The sequence below is a fragment of the Phoenix dactylifera genome, chromosome 1 (genome assembly GCF_051530095.1).
Source record: "Phoenix dactylifera cultivar Ajwa chromosome 1, Ajwa_hap1_PhDact_Kaust_v1.1, whole genome shotgun sequence".
Classification (NCBI taxonomy): Eukaryota; Viridiplantae; Streptophyta; class Magnoliopsida; order Arecales; family Arecaceae; genus Phoenix; species Phoenix dactylifera.
The window spans coordinates 54,080,040-54,104,988 of NC_143190.1; the positions used below are offsets into that span (position 1 = coordinate 54,080,040).

A 24,949-nucleotide genomic window follows, 5' to 3' on the forward strand; every position below is an offset into this window, starting at 1 on the left:
TCAAGAATAAATTGTCAGTTTTTTCCTCTAAAACAAAAAATTTAAGCTCAAAAGCTTCAAGACATTAAAAGAAAATTCAGAGAATCTAAACAAAATTGAATGCATATGTTGAGGGGGAGAATCTGAAATTTTAAGAAAGCAAATTCATTAAACACATATAAGCCAAATAATTGATTGCATGACATGAAGGCTTATATAATTCCAAATAAAAGGGGGAGCTTTAACTTCAGGATTTACTGTTTCACACCTTTCAATTTTGGATAAATTAAATGACTACACACTTGAATTCATTTCAAAACTTTATTATAAATCTCCTTTTGGTTGAGCAATTCACTTTACAAATATTCAATGTTTTGTCATCATCAAAAAGGGGGAGATTGTGGAGTGATTGATTATAACCCTATTTGATTTTGATGAACTCAAAGCATTTGAGTATATTTTATGTTATACTAATGAATTCAATCTAGTGTTTCAGCCAAATGTTTGTGAATTTATGTTTAATTGTCTCTAGCTTTGGTTCAAAATATTTTGGCTAAGTATGAAACTCAGTTTGAACCAAAGTCTAAAACTCGAGTCGACTCCGGAAGATTTCGAGTCGTCTCCAAGTGTTTCAGACGTTCTGGCACAGGCTCGAGTCGACTCCGGCACATTGCGAGTCGACTCCGACTGAGAACAGACAGCAGGACAGAAAGATGAATCTCAGATCCTGTCACCGAGTCGACTCCTGAAGAATTCGAGTCGACTCCGATGCTTGCCGAGTCGACTTCAGCAAAGTGCGAGTCGACTCCAAGGAGTAACAGACAGAAAGACAGAAAAGTTGTTTTGGACTCTGAGAGCCGAGTCGACTCCAGAAGAACTCGAGTCGACTCCGACGGTTGGCGAGTCGACTCCTAAAGAAGCAAGAGTCGACTCTCAGAGGAATGCAAGACTAAAAGTCAGAGAGCCAATTTTGGTTTCTGAGAGCCGAGTCGACTCCAGCAAAGTGCGAGTCGACTCCGAGGCAGTTGAACTCCAGAGACAGAAGACCAATTTTTCGGTGTCTGAGAGCCGAGTCGACTCCAGCAAAGTGCGAGTCGACTCCGAGGCAGTTCAACTCCACAGACAGAAGACCAATTTTTCGGTGTCTGAGAGCCGAGTCGACTCCAAGATAATCCGAGTCGACTCGAGGAAGTAAACCCGAAAGAAAGATCTTTGGATTCCTAAAAGACGAGTCGTCTCCAGAAGGGAGAGTCATCTCCGGACATTGGCGAGTTGACTCCAGGTTTGGCCGAGTCGACTCTAGAACGGGACAGCACTTTATTTCAAATTTTGAACAGTGGGCGAGTCGTCTCCAGTAAAGCATGAGTCGACTCCAGCAACAGCCGAGTCGACTCCGATCCCAACGGACACTGTGTCAGGAGTTGCAGATTGTGCAGAACGACTCTAAAAGTGTGTCTAACGGCTAGTTTTTGATGGGGATTGCTTAAATAGCCAGAGTGAACAGTAATAGAGATAGAGAGAGACACTCCATTCAAAGCAAAAGAGATTTCCACCTACCAAAGCTTCTAAAGAGTAAATACAAGTGAAAGAAGGAGAAGAGCATTAAAAAGTCTATCCTCCAAACGTCTTCCTTGCATTCAAGGCTCCCCTTCTGACAGCAAATCTTCAGCACACTCAAGAGGAGTTGCAGAGTTTGAGAAGCGCCCTTCTTCACATTCAAAAATCTGTTTGAGGGCTTCTAACTCTTCTTTACTCATATCGTTTATATTTGCTTTTCAAGAAGCTATTCTTGTACTCTTTTCAAACTTCTTTTCTTACTTGATTCAATCAGGGGATTGAATCAAGGGTGTTAAGGTTGGTTGGTGAGCCGAGGGTAAAACCAACGTGTAAGGGTTCGATTGTGATCCCGGAAAAAACAATCGGGTGGTTCTAGTCGGTGAGCCTGTAAAAATCGACCGAGTTCGTTGTGATCTCATGAAAACAACAAGTTGGGTTGTGAACTTGTAAAACAACCGGCTGTAATCCTAGGGATTATAGTGAACTCTCAAGTGAAGCTTGAGGAGTGGACGTAGGAACAAGGGTTAGCTCCGAACCACTATAAAACCTCTTGTGTTTGTAATTGGTTCATTGTCTCTTCCATCCTCTCCACTCACTACAACTAGTAATCTAATTAATCAGCCTGCTATAATATTAATTAGTTACTCATTAAGTTTTAATTTGCAATTATTACTTAAAACCCAATTCACCCCCCCCCCTCTTGGGTTGTCTTCTTGGGCAACAAGATCTAACAAATCCAAAGTCACGATACCATTTTTAATTAGGTATCTAATTGTCTTATGTCTCACACTAATGTGTCTTCTGTTTCTTTTGTTATATTCAGTATTTCTACAAGTATTAATTGCAGCTTCATTATCACATAACAAAGAGATAGCAGACATAGGTTTTTCCATAATAGGAATTTCTGACATAAGATTCTTAAACCATTCTGTTTCTTGAGATGCAGAATCTAAGGCTACAATCTCAGCCTCCATAGTGGATCTGGTGATCACAGTTTGTTTGGATGATCTCCAAGCAACAGCTGCACCACCCAACATGAATATATATCTACTAGTTCCTTTTCGGTTCACTGAATCAGTGATCCAACTAGCATCACTGTATCCTTCAAGTACAGCAGAAAATCTTGAGTAATGTAAACCATAAGACATGGTACCTCTCAAGTATCTAAGTACTCTGTCCAGTGCTTTTCAGTGACTAAGACTAGGACAACTATTAAACCTACTGAGCTTTCCTATAGCATAGAAAATGTCAGGTCTACTTGTATTTGCAATATACATCAGTGTCCCAATAATCTGAGCATATTTTTCTTGGGCCACTGGATCACCTTTGTTGCACTTCAAGTTCAAACCATGCTCATAAGGTGTACTCACTGGTTTACAGTTGTACTTATCAAATTTCTTCAAAATTTTCTCAATATATTGTGATTGATCAAAGATTATACCATTAGGTATTCTGGTAATCCTATTACTAAGCATTACCTCTGCCTGACCTAAATCTTTCATATCAAAATTATTAGATAAAAAATTCTTGATATCAGTTACAATATTCATATCAGTACCAAAAATTAAGATATCATCAACATATAAATACAAGATAACACATGAATCATTTTCTAACTTAGAATATAAGCATTTATCGGATTCATTTACTTTAAAGCCATAAGAAACAATTATTTCATCAAATTTTCTATGCCATTGCTTAGGAGCTTATTTTAAACCATAAAGAAATTTGACTAACCTACAAACTTTTTTTTTCTGTCCCTGAGCCACATATCCCTCTGGCTGATCTATATAAATCTCTTTCTCTAAATTACCATTGAGGAAGGCAGTCTTGACATCTATCTGATTGATTATCAAATTATGGATTGAAGCCAGTGCAATTAAAGTACGGATAGTGGTTATCCTAGTCACAGGAGAATACGTATCAAAGTAGTCAATACCTTCTTTCTAAGTAAAGCCCTTAGCAACTAATCTTGCTTTATATTTTTCAATTGAACCATCAGGTCTTAATTTCTTCTTAAAGATCCATTTACAACCTATAGCCTTACTACCAGGTGGTAAATCAGTTAGAAACCATGTTTCATTAGTCATAAGTGAATTCATTTCACTATTAATAGCTTCCTTCCAAAATATAGAATCTAATGAGTTCATAGCATCTTTATATGTTTTAGGATCATCTTCAACCATAAAGGTATAGAAATCAGATCCAAAATCTTTCGTTTTTCTAATTCTTTTGCTTCTACCAAGTTCATTAACATCAATAAGTTCATTTTCATTTTCATTATAAGGTGAATTACAAGATTCATTATTAGATCTATCTATTATATGCTTTTCTATTTTATCCTTAAAAGGAAAAATGTCTTCAAACAAAGAAGCATCTTTAGATTCAATTATAGTGTTCTTATCTATGCCATTAATGTCAGAACTAATGACTAAGAATCTATAAGTAACACTATTAAGAGAATAACTAAGAAATATAGCATCAAAAGTATTAGTTCCTTAGCCAAATAACCCCAAACTTTTAGGAAGTTTAGGTTAGGTTTTCTTCCTTTCCAAAATTCATAAAGAGATTCATTAGAACCTTTAAATGGAACCCTATTAAGCAGGAAACATGCAATAAGCACTGCTTCCCCCCACCAAACCTCAGGTAAACCTGAGTTGGTAAGCAAAGATCTTACCATATCTTGCAATGTCCTATTTTTCCTTTCAGCCACTCCATTAGACTGAGGTGAATAGGGAGGTGTAACTTCATGTAGAATTCCATTAACTCTACAGAATTCATTCAAGTTACTAGAGGTGTATTCTCCTCCTCTATCTGATCTGAGAATTTTTATTCTCTTGTCAAGTTGATTTTCTACTAAGGATTTATAAGTCTTAAACATGTCAAAAGCTTCATCTTTAGATTTAATTAAATAAACTTGACAATACTTAGAGTAATCATCTATGAAGGTAATAAAATACCTTCTACCCCCTTTAGTCAAAGTTCCATTTAGATCGTATACATCTGAATGTATTAATTTTAATAAAGTTGAATTTCTATTTACCATTTTAAATAGTTTTCTAGGTTGTTTAGATTGAACACAAATTTGGCACTTTTCTTTTTCATCTAATAAAACATTAGGCAATAAACCAGAACTAATAATTCTTTTAATAGTATTATTATTCACATGTCCTAATCTAGCATGCCAAAGAAATGAAGAACATACTGAAAGAATAACTTTATTATTGCTATAAGAAGGAATATCCAAAGGTACATCATTCATTTTATTCATTACATATAAGCCATCACACTTATAGCCTTTGCCTACAAATGTTTCATTCTTTGTTATAATCACTTTCTTACATTGAAATAACAAAGAATAGCCACTCCTTATCAGAAGAGATCCACTGATCAGATTCCTCCTTCCTTTGGGCACATGGTACACATTAAATAGAGGAAGCACATTCCCAGATGTAAGTTTTAGAAGTACTTTTCCAGTTCCAAGTACTCGTGCTGAGGTAGAATTCCCCATAGTCACTGTTAGGCCGCTCCGGAACTGATAAACAGTAAAAAAGGTACGATCAGTACACATATGAACATTCGCACCTGTATCCACTAACCAATCGGTAGAATGAATTGCCAAATTTAACTCTGGACTTAAAGTTACATACCGATCATCAGTACTAGTAGGACCAGTACTGGATAACACCATGTTGGTTTGTGGATTGGCAGGTTGAGGAGGTGCATGTTCATAGTTCTGATACTTCTTCTTCTTCATCCGGCATACTCGTGCCATATGACCGGATTTTCCATAATTGTAGCAAATCGGCCTCCGATCATTCTTATTGATCTGGTTTCATGGATTTTCTTTTGTTCTTAGGTTCACCCTTTTCAAATTTGGAGTTTTTGAACCTATAGATTTTATTCTGGCCTTCTACAAAGTTCACCTTAGTAGAAACTCGGGGTTCATGATTTGCTCATTGTCTTTCTCAAGATGTTGCTCTTGGATCCTAATGGCAGATAGTAGGGTTTTCATGCTCATTTCCTCGATCTTATGTTTTAGAGACAACCCAAAACCTTTCCAAGAAGGTGGAAGCTTGTCAATGGTACAAGCAACTTGAAGGCTCTCAGTTATACCCATTCCCCTTAAGCCTAATTCATGATAAATCACTGTTAGCTCATGAGCTTGGTCAACTATGGGCTTGGTGTCTACCATCTTATAAGACATGAATTGACTAGCAGTATACTTGTCCATTCCGGCATCTTGGCTACTATATTTTTTATTAAGATCATCCCAAATCTCCTTAGAGGTTTTCAGAGTGCAATAGATATCAAAAAGGAGATCAGAAAGATAGGACAAAATTCTACCCTTACACAGGTAGTCTTTCTTCTTAAATTTCTCTAAATTACAAGTCCTAGCCGGTTCATTCTCATCCTCATTTGGAGGAGAATCAAAAATTATGGAAAATAATCCAAGCGTGGTTAAGAAGATTTTCATTTTCTCTCTCCAACGCTTAAAATTAGTTCCATTAAACTTTTCAGGAGGAACCGGGTCACTTGCATTGGCCATTGGGGTAACTCTAATTACTAGCCTATTATACGCAGGGAAATCTACTTCAAGATTGTTGAAAATAAATTTGAAGCAGAAATAAAACTAAACTATTCTACTTCAATAAATAATAGGCAGTAATAGGCTAAAATAAAAAATTAAAAGTAAAAGTAGGAAAAATGGAACCCAAGATGCTGAGGCGTGGTATGTTGGTCACTTTTCTTGAAGTAGATTTCGCCGCCTTACAGTGCACTAGGCTTGGATGACGTTCTACTCCCGAGATACAACAGCCTCTCATTCCTTCTGCCTCGATGATTTGCACGGATCAAAGAAGGCTTCGAACCCAGAATTAATATGCAGCAAGCCCATTAAAAAAATTTGGAAGAAATATTTTAACTGGTACGAAGAGAGTAGAGAAAGGAAAAGAATTAGGAATCCTTTGTTTTTTGTCTAAAATTATTATTCTAATCCGTAGAGGTCGTCTATTTATAGACCTCTATGGGACTTATGCCTGTGGGGCGTGACTCTTCGTGTGGACGCATTCTCGCGGTCGCGATCCTTCGTGTGGACGCGATTTCGCATCCCTCAAGAACACGCCCCCCTTTTGCACGGTCTACGTTCGTGCAAGGCTTGCACGGTCGTAAAAGCAGCAAATGCTTCGTGCGGTTGATGAAAAATGCGGGAAGAAAGGGTGACACAAAAACCACGGGAAGAAGGACTCGAACTCACAACCTTGTGAGAACAAACCCCACACACATACCAACCGTACCACCAAAGGATTGTGATAAAATAAAACATTTAATCATTAATAAATACAATAGAAGGTGGCTATACAGCTCATATACATCAAATCATATAGCTCATATACAACTCATATACATCAAATCATACAACTCATATATAGGTCATATATATAACCAACATCCTTCCTCAAACTCAAGATGATAACAAAGATGTCATCTTGAGTTTGCTAACCAAATCATGATGGCGCCCCGGTGTATGGGCCTTTGTAAAAATATCCGCAAGTTGATCCGCAGAAGCAATATGTATCAACTGAATAGTGTCCTGCTTGATATGATGCCGAATAAAGTGACAATCTATATCAATATGCTTCATTCGTTCATGAAACACATCATTATGAGCAATCTGCATGGCACACATATTATCACAATAAAGAGAGGAACTGCTAGTTAAAGAAACAGCCATATCATGTAATAGCCATCGAAGCCATAAAAACTTAGAGGTAGTAACCGCTAGTGCAATATACTTAGCCTCTATACTAAAACGAGATATAACCATCTGTTTCTTGATTTTTCAAGAGATAAGAGAGAAAGCAAACAATAAACAATAGCCAGTGGTAGAGCGATGATCTATAGGGTCTCCAGCCCAATCAACATCAGAATAGGCCTGAATATCCAAAGTGGAGTGAGCTAAGAAATGAAGGCCGTGTAATAATGTACCCTTAACGTACTGAAGGATACGTAGGACTGCTGCATATTGTGTAGAGTGTAGTGCATGCATAAATTGACTAATCAAGATGACTGCATAATAAATATCAGGACGTGTAACGGTCAAATTTTTACCAACCAACTGCCGATACAAAGTCGCATATGGTTCACCATCAGTAGAAAGAAGCTTAACATTTATTTTCAAAGGACTATCTACAATTTTGCTATCTGTTAACCCATCAGGAGACAACAACTCAGCAGACCAAGGAAGTAACAAAGGGATCCTGAATACTGCATCTCAAACTGCCATCCAAGAAACTGCTGAAGTGCATTAATCCCTAAGATGTCATCTCCAATAATAACCATATCATCTACATATAATAAGAGAAGAACAACACTAACCTTAGATTGATGAAGAAACAGTTCAGAATCATATGCACTAGAAGTAAAACTTTGCTGAGTTAAGACTGAGCTGAACTTGGAAAACCAAGCTCGAGAAGACTGCTTAAGACCATAGAGTATCTTTTGAAGATGATAAACCTTCCCAGGGTAATCAACAAAATCTAGAGGAGGTTGTAGATGCACTTCCTCAGCTAAATCACCATTGAGAAAAGTGTTCTTAATATCCATCTGATACATCTTCCATTGCTTGACAGCTGCAACTACAAGTAAGAAACAAAAAGTAGTAAGACATGCTATCGGAGCAAAGGTCTCCTCATAGTCAATACCATACTCCTGTGTGAATCCTCGAGCCACAAGATGAGCCTTGTAATGTTCCACTGAACCATAAACATGAGTCTTGATTTTATACACCTACTTGCATCCTACTGCGATCTTTCGAAGAGGCAAGTCAGTCAGATCCCATGTATAAGTATCATGAAGGGCTTGGAGTTCATCAGACATGGCTTTCTGCCAAAGAGGATTAAAACTGACCTCGCAATAATTTCAAGGCTCATAACAGGTAGCAAGAGCATAAAAATAGTGGTAATCATTAAGATGAGATTGGGTGGATCTTATGCTACTAGAACAACGAAGGGCAATACTAAGAAGAGGCTCAAATGATCTGGTTGTGATGATCGGATCAGTAGATGATCCAGACCCGGTGGAGTCGGACGTTGAGAGATTACTTGTGAGCTCCAATCACCTGCAACAGAAAAGGAATCTGGAAAGAAATCATCAGTGGGGTTATTAAAGATCGAGGCATACTGAAGGGGACCCGTGAAGAGCGAAGAGATGCTAGTAAATATTTTGTATTTTCAAAATTGAATATGTCGGAAGATACGAAGTCGCTTGGCTCTAGAATCATAACAATAATAACCTTTATATTCGATACCATAACCAAGAAAACAACAAAGACATGAGCGTGGTCCAAGTTTAGTATGTTCATATTGAGGAAGCAGAACAAAACAAGCACAACCAAAAGCAGTTAGAAAAGAATAATCATGGACTTGCTTATAAAAGACTTCATATGGTGACTTATTTGAGATCGTTGGAAAAGGTACCCGATTGATGGTATAGATTGCTATAAGAATAGTCTCTCCCCAAAAGAACTCAAGTAAGGCAGCAGAAAGAAGAAGAGACCTGACAGTGTCCAAGATGTGTCGATGCTTTCATTCGGCACGACCATTTTACTGAGAGATGTAAGGGCAAGAACAATGGGATACTGTTCCATCTTGTTTAAGCGCTTCCAAGAATGACGTAGAGGTATATTCCATGGCGTTGTCACTATAAAAAACTTTTATGGGTTGACCAAACTGAGTTTTGACCATTTACTGAAAATCACGAAAAATGTCAAGCAACTCAGAGCGATCACGTAAAAGATAGATCCCTGTATACCGTGAGTAGTCATCAATAATATCACAAAATATCGTGATCCTTCCTTAGTCGTATTAGGAGCATGTCTCCAAATATTAAAGTGTATCAAATGAAAAAGTGCAGTGGAGAAAGAAACACTTTTATTAAAGGACAAAATATTTTGTTTTCTTAATTAACAAGAGACACAATCAAAAGGTTGAAAGTTAACTTCCCCAAATAACTACTCGAAGCCAAAAACTGAACACAAGGCAAAGAAGCATGCCCTAAACAAGAATGTCAAAGACTCGAGGATATAGCAGCAACTGATGGAATAGAGTTAGGTACATGTAATGATGTGAGCTCAAACAAACGATCAACTTTACGCCCGGTCCCAACGAGTTGACCCATCTTCTGATCCTGGACATCACAACCGTTGTTAGTAAAAGTTACTTTAAGGCTATGTTCCACAAGTTGACCAACAGACAACAAGTTAAAGGATAATTCGGAACAAGATATGTATTTAGTAAGAAAAGAGTAGAAGTAGAGACAGAACCTACATAGCTAACAGTTATATGGAAGTCGTTAGCAGTATAAATAATGGAATAGGATTTAAGTTTGTTTTTAAGGGAATTAAGGAGGGATTAGAGGTCATGTGATTACAACAAGCAGAGTTAATGAACTAGAAAGAATGTTTACCTGAGATGGTAAAGAGGGCAGTGCGAGATAGAACCTGATGAACTATTGCCTTAATATCAGTTGTAGTAATGGATGAAGTGGGCATAGAAAAAGGAAGACACAAAACTTGACGAACCAGTAGAAGCAATAGCCGCAATCTAGTATAACAAGGCTGCCTCGGCTTTCTGGGTTGCTTTTTTCTCAGCATGTTTTTTCTGCACTCTCAGATCTTATGGTCTATTCTGCTACAATGGAAGCACTGTCCCTGAAATTTACTAGGCTTTTCCTGTCTGACTTCGAAGGGGTAGTTGCAATCACTGGAACAAAGGCAGAAGGAATAAAGGGAATGGCTAAAATACCACTCTGAATAAATTGCCGACGATCTCTATATTTCTGAAACTTCTTGGCAGAGTCCTCATCTGTAAAATTAGGATCGACCTGAGAAAACTGATTCCAAAGACTGCTAATATGTGAATGGAAGTCAAGAATAGATTGACCAGATGCTTGATGCAATTGATGAATCCTAGATTCCAACTGAAACTGAAGAGCCAAGTCACTCGAATAATTATAACGATTTGCCAAGAATTCTCATGTGAGCTTGGCATTTCGAAATTTTGAAAGAAGAGTTTGAATAGAAGGCACATATGTATTAATAAATTCAGATAAAATTTTACAGTATGTACTGTCACATTTCTCCTATCTTTCTTCAAAATCAGAATCAGACTCTCTAGAATCCTTTGTAGGAGACTTCTTGTTTTTAGTAATAAATCTTCATAATTTGGTCCCATCCAGAATGACTTCAATAGGATGTGTAACTTCATTCCATCAAGCCATGATTGAAGTTCCAAGCAAAATCTTATCCCCCCTTTTTAAAATCACCAAAATCCCTCAAATGTCCACTTCTCTCTCTCTCTCTCTCTCTCTCTCTCTCTCTCTCTCTCTCTCTCTCTCTCTCTCTCTCTCAGAGCACGTAACATCACTGAACAAAGGAGGTCGGTCGTAGTGGGTGGGAGGTCATGTCTCCAGCATCAGAGAGAGAGAGAGAGAGAGAGAGAGAGAGAGAGAGGGGGGGTGGGATGGGCTACGCAGAGGAAGGTGCTTATAAAAAAAAAACTGTAAAATATTTTTTCTCAAAATCTGGATTCTGAGTACCGATCCAAACCGGTACCACTAGGTATGAAGTAAACCCTTACTTATTAATGATTAATTCGGACATTTATTTGAGAGGGAGAGAAGAACATTAGCTTCTCTCTCACTCTTTCTTTTCTCCCACCCTCTCTTCTCTCCCCTTGTTGAACTCGAAAGAAAACATGAGAGAGTGCATCCAGGTCGGCAATGCTTGCCGGGAGCTCTTACTGCCTCGAACACGGCATCCAGCCCGATGGCCAGATGCCAAGCGACAAGACCATCGGTGGAGATGACGATGCCTTCAACACCTTCTTCAGCGAGACAGGCGTCGGCAAGCACGGTCCCCGTGCTATGTTTCTCGACTTCAAGCCCACTGTAATCGACGAGGTCCGCACCGGAGCCTACCGCCAGCTCTTCCACCCCGAGCAGCTTGTCAGCGGCAGGGAGGAAGCCGCCAACAAATTCGCTTGTGGCCACTACACAATCGGAAAAGAAGATGTGAGGGCGGATGGTCCTCTTCGTCCTCCCGGAGGTCCGCTACGAGCTCCACACAACTCGGACGCCGGAGTTCCTGGGCCTCGACAAGAGCGATGGCCTCCTCTCCCAGGCCAACACCAGCAGCGACGTCGTGGTGGGAGTTCTCAACACTGTCGTTTGGCCGGAGAGGAAAAAGTTTCGATGACACGGGCTTCGGCCCCGTGCCAGCCAAGTGGAAGGGCGAATGCGAGGAGGGGAAGACCTTCAAGAAGTCCCGTCGCCCCCCCTACGAGAAGGAGTGGCTGGACGCCGAGTTGAAGCTCGTTGGTGAATACGAGCTCCGGTGCAAGAGGGAGCTGTGGGGCAGGAGCCGCGGAGGAAGAAGATGAGGCATCAGGGGAGGTAGGCTAAAGAAGGAGCTCCCATACCAGGTGAGTCTCTGATACCATGAAAAGCGTAGGGAGAGGAGAGGGAGACGTAGAGGGAGAGGATACAATCTCTTTGTTCATTAATCAAACAGTGCTTGAGCCCACCTCTTATAGTTAAAGGTGGCTATACAGCTTGTTAATAGTTGTTGAATGACAAAGTAGAATAACAAGAACAGGGATGAAGATCGAGAGTAAGAGAATTTGATTAAAGAATGAAGACGAGAAAAGATAATTGTCACAAGAGATTGAGAGCAAAAGGGTTGTCATTCTCTTCTGTTCTCAGAATACAAGAACTGAATGCAAGAATTCTCAACTTAGAATACAAGAGCTGAATACAACAACTCTTCTGCCTCTCCTCTGTTTTACTACCCTGTTTATATAACACCCTCATTAACCACCAAGTAACTGATGCAACGGTATAACGGTATTTCTAACTAACTCTAAGAGTTCTAACTGAAGCTTAACAAACTTCACTGAATCAACTGAATTACAGCTGAGTTTAGAACTAAACGTTTTTATCCAAAAACATACTAAAGGTTGTATAAATAGAACTGTAACACTCCCCCTCAAGATGGCATGTGAATGTTATGAACACCCATCTTGCTTAATAATACGTTGAATTGAGCAACTCCAAGAGCTTTGTTAACATGTTGGCAAGTTGATTTGTTGTGGAAACATGTAAGGTTTGAATAAAACTAGATTGTACTTTGTCTCTCACAATGTGACAATCAATTTCAATATATTTTGTTCTTTCATGAAAAGCTGGATTGATAGTGATATGTAATGCCGTTGGATTGTCACAAAAGAGTAATGCTGATCTTGTATGATTAACATTTAGATCCTTGAGAAGGTTCACAAGCCATGCGAGTTCACAGCATGAGAAGCCATGGAGCAGTACTCCGCTTCTGCAGATGATCTTGAAACAATGGTCTCCTTCTTCGATTTCCATGATATGAGTGACTCTCTAAGGAAAACACAAAATCCTATGACTGATCTGCATGTGTCTGAGCATGCTACCCATCCATATCACAAAATGCTTTCAAATGTAGTTCTGAATTCGAGGAAAAGAACAACCCTTGCCCTGCTATAGTCTTTAAGTATCTCAATACATGGTAAGCTGCATCCAAATGTGGCTGTTTTGGTGAGTCTAAGAATTGACTTAACACCTGTACATAAAAGCTTACATCCGGCCTGGTTATAGTAAGATATAACAACCTTCCTACAAGCCTTCGATAAACCATAGGATCTGCAATAGGTGCACCTTCAAACCTGCTCAGTTTTAAATTTTGCACCATGGGGCATTTTGCAGGTTTTGCACCAAGATATCTGCATCTTCTAATACCTCCAAAGCATACTTTAAGGTTCAAGAAAAATATCCCTTTAGAACTTCTAGCTATTTCAAGCTCAAGAAAAAATTTTAAGGTTCCCAAATCTTTAAGCTTGAACTATGCATTAAGGATCTGCTTGAGATGATCAATATAGGAAAGATTGTTGCCTGCAACTATTATGTCGTCCACACAAGTATGGTAGTGTATGAGCAGTCATTTTTATGGTAAACAAAGAATAATCTGCTTTAGATTGAACAAAACCATGTGAAATAATGAATGATGACAACTTCTCAAACCATTGTCTTGAAGCTTGCTTTAAACCATATATAGATTTGTTCAATTTGCATACCAATTTCTCCCCCTTCTCCACCTGCTGCTCATAACCAGGAGGTAAGTTCATGTATACCACCTCATGAAGATCACCGTGTATGAATGTGTTGTTTACATCGAGTTAGTAGAGGTGTCAATTGTTAACCATAGCAATTGCCAATAATGTTTTGATAGTAGTCATTTTAGCAACCAGAGAGAATGTCTCTTGATAGTCTAAGGCAGCTTGTTGGGTGTAACCTTTAGCAACTAACCTTGCCTTTTTTCTTTCCTCTGTACAATCAATCTTAAATTTTGTTTTATATACCCATTTGCAGTCCACAGCTTCTGCAGCTTTAGGCAAAACATTAACAGTCCATGTATTGTTTTGAATAAGAGCTTCGTGTTAGGGGTGGCAAAATATGATCCGACCAACCAACCCGACCTATGCTCGACCCGCCATAAATAGGTTTGGGTTGGCCTAAACAGGTTGGGTCGTAAACAGGTTGACCTGTTTAACCTGTTTATTAATTGGATCGGATACATGTTTTAGATGTCTGACCCATTTAACCCATGTAACCTATTTAATTGTTGGGCTAATAGATAAGAGCCACAACCCACAAAGCCTAGGGCCGGCCCAACTCCCTGCCTCATCCCGCTTTCACCGCCTCAACCTGATTCACGCCTCGGCCCAATTTCAGCGCGAGGTCCACACTCCACCATTCCATCCGCGACTTCTCATTAGGGACTTAGGGTTAGGGTTTGTCATTTGTGCGCCGCTCTCAGTGTCTCTCTCGAGTCTCTCCCCTCTCGGCCTCTCCTCTCCTCTGGATTCTTCGCCTCCCGAGCTCTCTCCTTCGGACCTCCGCCTCCACCCTCTCCTCCCCCTTGCCAACAACTTCCGCCTCCCCATCGACGGCGACTGCGGCGGCTCGACGGGTCTTGGGAACCAAGGTCGAACAGAAGAGCTCATAAAGAGGTCCTTGGATTTCTTTGGCTCCCGTCGCCTTCCCTCTCATCTACGTGAGGTCGGATCCTCTGCTCTACCGAGGTAAGAAAGATCCATCTTTTCTTCTTTCTTCCCTTGATCTTTCCTCTTTTCTTCTCTTTCTTTTCTCTATTCCTCCCTTCTTCTATTCTCTGTGGTGTTTATCCTAACTTCTTCTTGTAGCTTCTTCTAATCTCTGTAGGGTCTGAAATTTTGGTCTGTTTCCTTCATTTATTTTTTTTATTTTTTTTTTGTTTACAAATTTGAGTTGCGAATGCTTTTTAGTATAAAGAGTCTAATAGTTCTTCTGGAAGATTTGGAGGTTTTTATTGAAATATCATGGAAAGTCTACATAGATTTTGCACGAGAATAATTGTTTTTAAGTAAGATTTTTTTGAATGCTTTTAAAAACATAAGATGCAAAATACTGTAGCTTTCTTAGAATGAAAGTGTCATTTTTTTTGTTGTTAATAAAGTTTTCTGACAGCAGCTAATATTACTTGCTAGCAACAAGCATACCCAATAAAATGGCATGTTAGGTCTGCCTTTGTACTTCTGGTCTGTGGACATGTTTTAAGCTACATTTGTACTACTCCATTGTTTTGGTTAAGCAGTGTAACAAAGAGTACTTGCAGCCAATTTGATATAAAAAACCTTGGGCCATTTGTTTTGTGGCTTTTAGGTGCTACCTCACTGTTGGTTCAGAGTTATGGGTCTTGTGAAAAGTTTTTCATATCAAATGGCCCAAGGTTTAGGTGCTACCTCACTGTTGCACTACAACAAATTTGGGTTTTGCCGACTGTCTTTTTCCGATGCTAGAGGAAAGCGTCGGTAAAGTTTGGCTCCGCGCCAACTTTTGCCGACGCTTTCTTCTAGCGTCGGTAAATCTCCAGAAACAACGACGCTCTAAAGCGTCGTTAAAACTTTTAGAAACGACGACGCTTAGAAGCGTCGTTAGAAAACATAAAACCCCCAACCGCTCGCCCGGCCCCCTCTCCTCATTTTCTATCGGTCGATGCCCTAGCTGCGCGCATGCCGACTTCTCACCTTCATCGCCGACTTCCCCGCTACCGTCGACCTCGCCCTCATCTGAGGTAAGCCTCCTCCTTCTCCTCCTCCTCCTCAAACTGATCTCACCTCCATCCCTAGCCCCGATCGGCGATCGAAGATTCCGCTTGTCCGCCGCCGTCGACCTCGCCGTCGTCTGAGGTAAGCCTCTTACTCCTCCTTCTCTTCCTTCTCCTCCTCCTCCTCCTCCTCCTCTTTGTTTTCTTTTTGTCTTTAACACTCGCCCGGCCCCGTCTCCTCATCCTCTGTCGGTCGATGCCCTAGCTGCGCGCCGACATCTCACCTCCATCCCGCGCGTACCCTAGCTACTCCGCCGTCGTCGACATCGCCGTCGTCTGAGGTAAGTGATCCTCATACTCTCCGTTAAGCTACATAACTGCTTGCTGCATGGCTGTGACTATCTAATGACTTTCCTAAATTATGCATTTTTTAAGAAAAAAATTCTGTTTGAAAAATTGTTCACCAGTTGAGGGTGTATAATTATGTTGTTTTAGGTTTTTTTTTTTTAATCTGCTTAAGAGCCCTAGTAACCTTTACTCGGTTATTATGTTGTTCACAAATGTAGCTTTATTATTTGTCCCCTATACTTGGTTTAACCCGCTCTCCTGTTCTTTCCATGTTGTTCACTCAGTTGTAGTTTCTGGATTTTAGTCTAATCCCATTGCATTCTAGGCTTGCCCACAAATCTACATCTTTGTTGAGCTGTTCTGTTTCTGAAAACATATTCTAGTTTGGTGAGGTGGGCAAACGGTAGGCATTAATCTGAAGCAGTTAGCCTTAGATGTTATGGGTTCTGAGTTTCAACTGGCCAACTCATATGTTTCTTGTGTTCAGCTCCCTCAGAAATTGTAGTACACGTATATGAGCTTCGAAAGTTTTCAATAGGTCAAGAATTGCAGATCTAGGCCTCTTTTAACAGGATTCCATGATCTATGGCTTCAAATTAGCTTGCAGATCTGTTGAACAGGCAAAGATTCAAGTTTCCAGGTAGGGATCTTTATACTCTACTGCCTCTGGTTTTAAATTGAAAGGCTTTTATTGGAAAATATATGAAGACATCAAACTTCTGCAGTGCCAGTGATGGTTTCCAATGAACTCAGCCATCCAAGGATCATCATTCACCTAACATTGATCAGTTCCAGTGCAAAAACATGAACACTCAGACAAGGATGTTAGATGTGCTTAACTAATGAGGAAATAGTTGACCATCTTCTCATTGCTTGCCTCTACATTAGAGAAGTCTGGAGACCATTGTTTTGATCTTAAAAATGATAACTGATCATCTTCTCATCTTCTCATAGCCACGTCGTCCTTTTGGTGGGTTGTTAGTAGCAAATAAAACAACTCCTGTAACTCCAGCAGGCCCAAACAAATGCACCTGAAGCTTTATGACTCGGTCATGTAAATCCAAATATAAAAAAATAATTTAAAAATCAGTTCATAACAATTACTGAACAACATATGCTTCTTGGAATCTTATATTTTGTATTAATAAAATTCGCCAAGATCTTTTTGTACCATGAGTTCGTATTGGTGATTCATACCCTAATTTCGTTTATTATTTTTTTATATTACTTGCAGTTCAATCAGTATTTTAATAGAATGGACAAAAGTTGGATAAATAAGTCGAGATCCAGTGCCGAATATTTGAATGGAGTTCAGAATTTCGTTAAATTTGTTTTTGAGAAATCTAAAATGAATGGGAATATTTTTTGTCCATGTCAAAAATGTGTAAATTGTTTTGCTATCGCTCCACAAACTGTTGAAGAACATTTGGTATGGAATGGTTTTTTGAAGGATTATACAGAATGGATATTTCATAGAGAGTCTAAATTGTCGTCTTCATCTAACCAACCCTTAATTATAGAATACACTGCTAGTATTGAATCTAGTAACACAGACAGAAATCCTGTTGTAGAAGATGATAGGGCTTACTCAGAGATGCTCTTGAATATAATATTAGAAATTTAATAGATTTTTGTGAGGACCCGTGCGGGCGTGTGTTTAGTCTCATATCGGTTATTTGCTGGGTAGATCTTGGGTACTTATACAGGATCAAGAAACCCAAATAATACCTTCCGGCTAGCCATTTTGGGTGAGATCCTGTGTTGTTACAAATGGTATCAGAGCGGACCCGGCCCATAACCTATGTGGACTAGGGGACACTGCAGCACGGATCTATTGGGGCTGACGACGGACTGATCGTGGTGTTTGTGATTAGATTTGAATGGATTTGAACCCTTAGCCTGACGAGAACGTCAGGGCTTGAACGGGAGAAGTATGTGAGGACCCGTGCGGGCGTGTGTTTAGTCCCATATCGGTTATTTGCTGGGTAGATCTTGGGTACTTATACAGGATCAAGGAACCCAAATAATACCTTCCGGCTAGCCATTTTGGGTGAGATCCTGTGTTGTTACAAAACTCTGTCATGCCCCAAACTCAGCACCCGGGTCCGGTACGCGACCGGCCGCATGAGCCCTAGAGCAGTGCCCTAAAGATCATGCAAGGCCTATGATTAACAAAAATTCCAATAAATCCACAATTAATCTAGTAATTCAAATAGAGCAGTCCGACATGTCCAAATAAACAAATTAGTTCAATTACAAGATCTTCAAATGTTCATCGACATCAAAGGAGGACAAATAAACTAACTAGCTAATGACTCTGATACTTTCACTCTGCGCCCATTCCATCCAAATCTAAGCATCCTGCAACTCTGATAAAAAGAAAGAAGAAAAGGGGATGAGCTTTACAGCCCAGTAAGAATCCCTATACATCCACACCAACACAATAATAATAAAAATCTGAAAACCACGACAAGTCAAAGCACATATCATGAAGTCATAAACCGGCTATCAAAGTTCAAATAATCGATACAAGTATGTACATCAAACATCAATAAAAGTCCAGCCACACAAGAAATATATAGCATATGATAGCTCATAAACCTGTATTATAGTTTCAATGTCTTTTCTTCAACTTGATCCGGTTTAATTATCTTTCCGACTTTGGGTCAAATCTCGGTCACATTTCTCAGCCTGTGGTGGGGCAACCAAATTATCACATTTTCAGCCTGTGGCGGGGCTTGCACATTATAGTTCCACATTTCTAGCCTGTGATGGGGCCTGCCAAAGTATCACATTTTCAGCCTGTGGCGGGGCCTGCACATTATAGTTCCACATTTCTAGCCTGTGAGGGGGCCTACCAAAATACCACATTTTCAGCCTGTGACGGGGCCTGCCATAATAACAAGATAAACCCAAAGTTCCTTTTCATACAATCCAGTTTACATCTACACATCAATTTTCTTTTATTTATTTCCGGCTATAAACTAACCACAGTCATGTTTCCAGCCCGTGACGGGGCAACCAATATCACATGGTTAGTTTAGAGCACCACATCCATCAGTCAAATTTTGCAGGTGTAGGTTATGCGCATGCATGCATCCATCATTATACCAATCACAAGCAAAGACGATCAAAATACAATTTAAATATAAAAACCATTTTGCTTTGTCTGGATCATAGCATATCAAACATATATATAGTGCAAAATATTTATATCATGTAGGATTGGCGTACAAGGATTCTTACACTTTGTTGGAAGCTAATCACCCGCCCTCACGGTAATCTATGAACCGAGATGCACAGGACTCTGCTCAGCGTCCTCTCATCCAATAGATTGTTCCCCTACAGAACCAAGTCATTATTAAAATTTATCAAAGATATATGATGATCTAGGATCCCTGTTTAATCCTCTAAAGGGTCCTCTAAAATCTAGCATCCCAAGTCTATCTAGAGTCCTTAAAGCCATGATCTTCTCGGATCCAAGAGTAAAAAGGAAACCCAACAACAAATAAACAAATAATATAATAAAAGGGTTATATAATAAGAGAAAGAGAGGGAAAGACCCTCTCTCTTCCTCTCTTCTTCCTTCTTCCCGACGGAAAGGGGAGAAGGGGGTTCGGCCGCCGGTGGCCCACGGCTGGCGACGTCCCTGGTCGTCGGCCGGTGGCAGGGCCGGTGTGCTGGCGGTGTGTCCCCGACCGGTGACAACCGGCCGGAACGAGAGAGGAGAAGGTCGAACAAGGCGTCGGCTTCTCCATCAACCCGGCAGCTTTCCGGCCTCATTCCCCAAAGAGATAAGGGCCAAAGATGATGGAGGAGAGGGAGAAGATGCTCACCTTGCCTCCGGCGAGGTCCTCCCGACCGGATCGACGGCGAAAGCTCCGATCCTCCCCACGGCAAGGTAGAAACCCGATCTCTTCCTCTCTTTTTTTTTTTTTTCTTTCTGTGTGTAGAAGCCCTCGGTTGATGCCCTAGGGGAAGAGAGAGAGAGGAGATCTTTCTGATTCGATAGGTTTTTTTTTTTTTTTATCGCCCTAAGATCCTCCTTCCCGGTGGATTCGGTGGAACGGGGGGTATGTGAGGACCCGTGCGGGCGTGTGTTTAGTCCCACATCGGTTATTCGCTGGGTAGATCTTGGGTACTTATACAGGATCAAGGAACCCAAATAATAACTTCCGGCTAGCCATTTTGGGTGAGGTCCTGGGTTGTTACAAATGGTATCAGAGCGGACCCGGCCCATAATCTATGTGGACTAGGGGACACTACAGCACGGATCCATTGGGGTTGACCACGGACCGATCGTGGTGTTTGTGATTAAATTTGAATGGATTGAACCCTTAGCCTGACGAGGACGTCAGGGCTTGAACGGGGGGAGTATGTGAGGACCCGTGCGGGCGTGTGTTTAGTCCCACATCGGTTATTCCTGGGTAGATCTTGGGTACTTATACAGGATCAAGGAACCCAAATAATAACTTCCGGCTAGGCATTTTGGGTGAGGTCCTGGGTTGTTACAATTTTAGTGGAGAGTAAGAAGGAGCTCCAATAGGTGATGAGCATACCGTTACTGAATCTATACATGTTGAGGAACCTATAGACTCTGAAGATAACACAACTCGGTATCATAACTTGCTGAAAGATTGTGATAAAGAACTATATCCGGGTAAAAGACGTCGTGGCACCGCACCGGCACGCCTATGCCAACGCTTCAAACGCTTATGTTAGCATCGGCAAATGAGGATATGCCGACGCTTTAAAGCGTCGGAAAAAACCAGGAGGAAACCCGTGACGAAATTGTCTGTCGGGTTATCGCCGACACTAAATAAGCATCGATAAATCTCGGTTTTTGCCAACGCTTTCCTCTTGCGTCGGCAAAAACTTTTGCCACCCTGGTATCTCCGACGCTTTGGCGATGTTTGGCTTTGTGTCGGCAGTACTTTAGCCGACGCTAAAAAGCGTCGCTAAAGGTCAAAAAAAGCGTCGGAATAGGTCCTTTCTCATGTAGTGTTGGTTCCATCTTTTCATAAACACCGGAGATAATCTGGTTGACGATCTCTGAGAAAAGAACTAGTGTACGGTCAACAGTCCTATTTGTTTCCTCAAGCTTATCTCTAATTAACAAGCTTTCTTTATTATATAATTTTTGAGTTGGTTGACATCACAATTAGAGTTTCTTTCTCTGAATTAAAGAATGTTACCATTAGTAGCTGATAGGATATTACTTATTGCGAATGGTATAGAAGAGAGGGAACCCAAATTTAGGAAGAAAGTTATCTGAAAAAGATGTTTGATTGACTAGTTTCGAGGAACCTTCTTGGTAAAGCTTGGGCCCACCAATTGTGAATCAGACTTGTTTGCTAATTGATACTTCAAGTTACAAATGTTCATTTTTGGATTCAAAGAAATCTTTGTGGCTTAATAGCATCAAGAATCTTTAGTCTGCTAATGGTGCAGGTCCTTCAGAGTTATGGGTCTTGTGAAAAGTTTAGGTGCTTCTTCAGTTCATGGAGTCAACTTGCTGTCTTCCTGTGCACAATATTTTGGTATTTCATATATTCTAGTAACTTCTGGACACCATTGTTTGAGCTCTCTTATTGCCAACTTGATACTGATCTCGAACCATCAATTATATTACTCTGTGCTTGTAGTATGCTAATTATGTTTCCTGGAATAACTTGCAATAGTTCAGTTATGAGAGAATCAAGTATTCCTGAATCAATGGCCTCTTTATTTATTTAAGTATTTCAGTGGATCTTCTGTTTACCTAATATGATTTTTAATGGCAAACATCAAACAAATAACTTGTCTAATGCATTTGAACTCAGGGCCTGTTTGTTCTTCTATTGGCTATGGAGAGGCAGAGGAACTTGGACCTTGCTTAATGCAAAAAGGTGTGCCAGAGCTCAAATTCAACAAGCATTCTTGGAACAAAGGCAAGGCGACTCATCACTCACCTATAACTGCATTTATAATGTAAGTTAGAATATGGCTACACTGTTATAGTATTATCAAATCACTTGCACTGAACAGGGGAGATGCTTCATAGCTATTGCTATCACTTGCACCAAGACTTAACAAACAGTTTTCCTGAATCAGCTGAAGAATAAATAGCAAAGATCGGCGGCTCCCACAAATTCAAGTCTATGTGGAACCACCTGCTGTGAGTAAAACCTTGGTGGACCTTTCAAGTCGGCAAGGGTGGGTTCAATAACCGATCAAAATGTGATTTCTTGTTTAAGATCCAGTGTATGGTGTAATGCATCTTCATAGAACATGACGTAAGGATGCGATTCTGGCTGATTTCTCTTCCAAGAAATGCCTTGTCAAGGAAATGTCATGCTTGTAAATTTGGATGATTTGACTTGTATTTCTTGTCTTTATCAAGATTAAATACTTGTTGAATATTGCTGGTATTAGATAAATGAATAAATAACTTGTATTCCTTATATTCAACTTTTTGTAAAGATTTAATGCTTTTTTAATGTCAATGATGTTGGGACAAAATTTTTGTAATATTTTCTACATTTACTTTTTTTTTTCTTATGTTGCTTAATGTATGAAACAGGTTGGGTCGGGTCGGGTTGGGCTAAGGCCTAAGGCTAAGAGTCTAAGAGGTTACCTATCTATTAAACAGATTAAACAGGTTTGTTTGGCAAGTTAAACATGTCCGAATAGGTTAAATGGGTCAGGTTGGGCAGATTAAACAGGTTGGATTGGGTAGGTTAAACAGGTCTAAACAGGTTAAACAGATCGAATTGGGCAAACAGGTTAAACAAGCAAACAGGTTAAACAGGTCGGGTCGGGTTGGCAAATAGGTTACCTGTTTATTAAACATGTTAAACAGGTCGGGTCGGGTTACCTATTTATTAAACATGACAGGTTCAGGTTGTAATTTCTAACTTGTTTAATAAACAGGTCGGGTTCAGGTTTATGATTTTCTGACCCAACTTGCATGTGACCCGATCCGACCCGATTGCCACCCCTACGTTCATGTACATCGAATCATACAGCTCATACATACTGCCAACACCTCTTCTAACAAATCTAAAGAAAGCTGAATGGCAGCCTTTAATTGATAGATTTGACTCTAAACTTGCTAGTTGGAGCAGGGTTATCTCTCTTTAAATGAACTCCATGCTATCCACCCTACCTTTTTACCGCATGCCAATTTTTCTGCTTCAGCTGGCTGACAGCAAAACTTGGATAAATCAAGATCTTGCCTCAAGCCATCCTTTCTACCTGACCAGCCGATCTGGAAGTAGTGCTCTTCTGATGTCTTCACAGTTATAAGGTCCTACAAATTCTTAAAACAGATGAGGTGTTATTTTGCCTCTTGCTACTTCTATTTGGAAGCTTTCTGCTCCAAAATCTTCATCTGGTTGGCATTAAAGAATAGACTAAACACTGGAGAGATACTAAGCAGAAAAAGATGGATTTATGTTTTCTGCTACCCACCTCCTGATTTATTGACGCTTGTCTGCATCAATTTGGAGAACTTTATCTTCTCATTGCTCTTTCAATAGCTCGCAATGGACTCTTCGACTTCAAACTTTGAAGCATCTACAACCCTCATTCCATTTACTTTAGCAGCAGTCTGATGGACAATCCAGCAAGAGAAGAATCAGATAATTTTCTCCCCCCCCCCCCCAAAAAAAATCTTCTAACCTGCTCTACTCTCGGCGCCTTATCGTTCCTTCAAAATATTAGCAATCCTTCACCTCTCTTGTAAGTGTTCTTGTACCGCTACTACTCAATTTTCTGTAATGTTCCATCTCTGTAATCTTTCCCCTTAAAGTCTTTTTCTTACATAAGTAACCCCTTGTACTTTCTTCATTAGCCGATGAAATGGAAGGAGCTTTACTTAGGAATAATTTTTTCAAAAAGATAACTGTTGAATGATACCATAGGTTAATCCTGGGTAGTTTAAATAGGATGACAATTGTATTATGATTTTGCAAAAGTGAGTGCTTTTGAGGAAGAAAATTTTCTAGTTACGGATTTATAATACTGTATTTGTTGTTGATGTTGGTGCTTTCGGTGTTACTTTAAATTGTTACATCTCCCATGCTCTTTTTGACATAAACATATATATAAAAGTACATTAAAGGACATTTCTTGATAAAAAAGTATTTAGATTTGATGGATTATCTGTATACTTGCAGACATTTCACCTTAGCTGTATTAGTTTCAAACACCAAACTCATGAACACACATAGCATGTAATTCAGACATAGCTTCGCCGCTGCTTGGTGTCATGCTTGTTTCATTCATGCTTCTAAAACAGGCCACATCTTGAAATCCAATATCAGATATTGTTCTTGATGGATAATGTGGTTAACACCATTGCTAGAGTTAAAATTCTTTCGAAAGAGAGTCATGTGTGCCATGGTATTGGAGAAACGAGTCCAGTGTGGTGTAATGCTTTTGTTTGGGTCTGAAATAAGATCCTTGGGCTTCAATAAGGCTGGGTATGGATTTGCAGAGATAGCATGTCATCCAATTAAATTTGACTGAACTTAAATTCGCACAATAGCTGGGGCTGTTCCAATTAACTTAGACCCAACCCTAACAAAAGAGAGACTAATACTACTTCATTCTTCTTTTCTTTTTCTTTTGCCGTACAATACAACTTGATTCATCAAGCGAATGGATTGGATTTGGGTCTTAAATTGCAGAGTCAAAGTTTGGGACGGGTTTGATGAAGATCTACTTGCAACTAAGTCTGATTAACTTGTGCCACTTGCACGCCCTAATCATGCTAATTTTCATTGGGACCATACAGATTGCATCTTCATGCATCAAAATGTTTAAATAAGAGCTTGCCTTTTTGAAGCATAAGGCTATGTGCTTGTCGATTAGTGTGATTCTCTGCATATTGTATACCATTTGTGGTGCATAAAA

The 24,949-nt window shown here is 39.9% G+C and overlaps 1 long non-coding RNA gene across 2 annotated transcripts; it reads left to right on the forward strand.

Annotated features, from left to right (window-relative positions):
• Positions 1-11,067: 11,067 nt before the first annotated feature.
• Positions 11,068-22,552, forward strand: LOC149768754 (uncharacterized). Of its 2 annotated transcripts, XR_016396567.1 has the most exons (4): positions 11,068-15,845; positions 15,969-16,044; positions 21,874-22,021; positions 22,145-22,552. It is a non-coding gene; the product is annotated as an uncharacterized LOC149768754 (long non-coding RNA). The 2 variants fall into 2 exon arrangements; XR_016396568.1 differs by lacking the exon at positions 15,969-16,044 and having other exon boundaries at positions 11,073-14,699.
• The last annotated feature ends 2,397 nt before the right edge of the window (positions 22,553-24,949 follow it).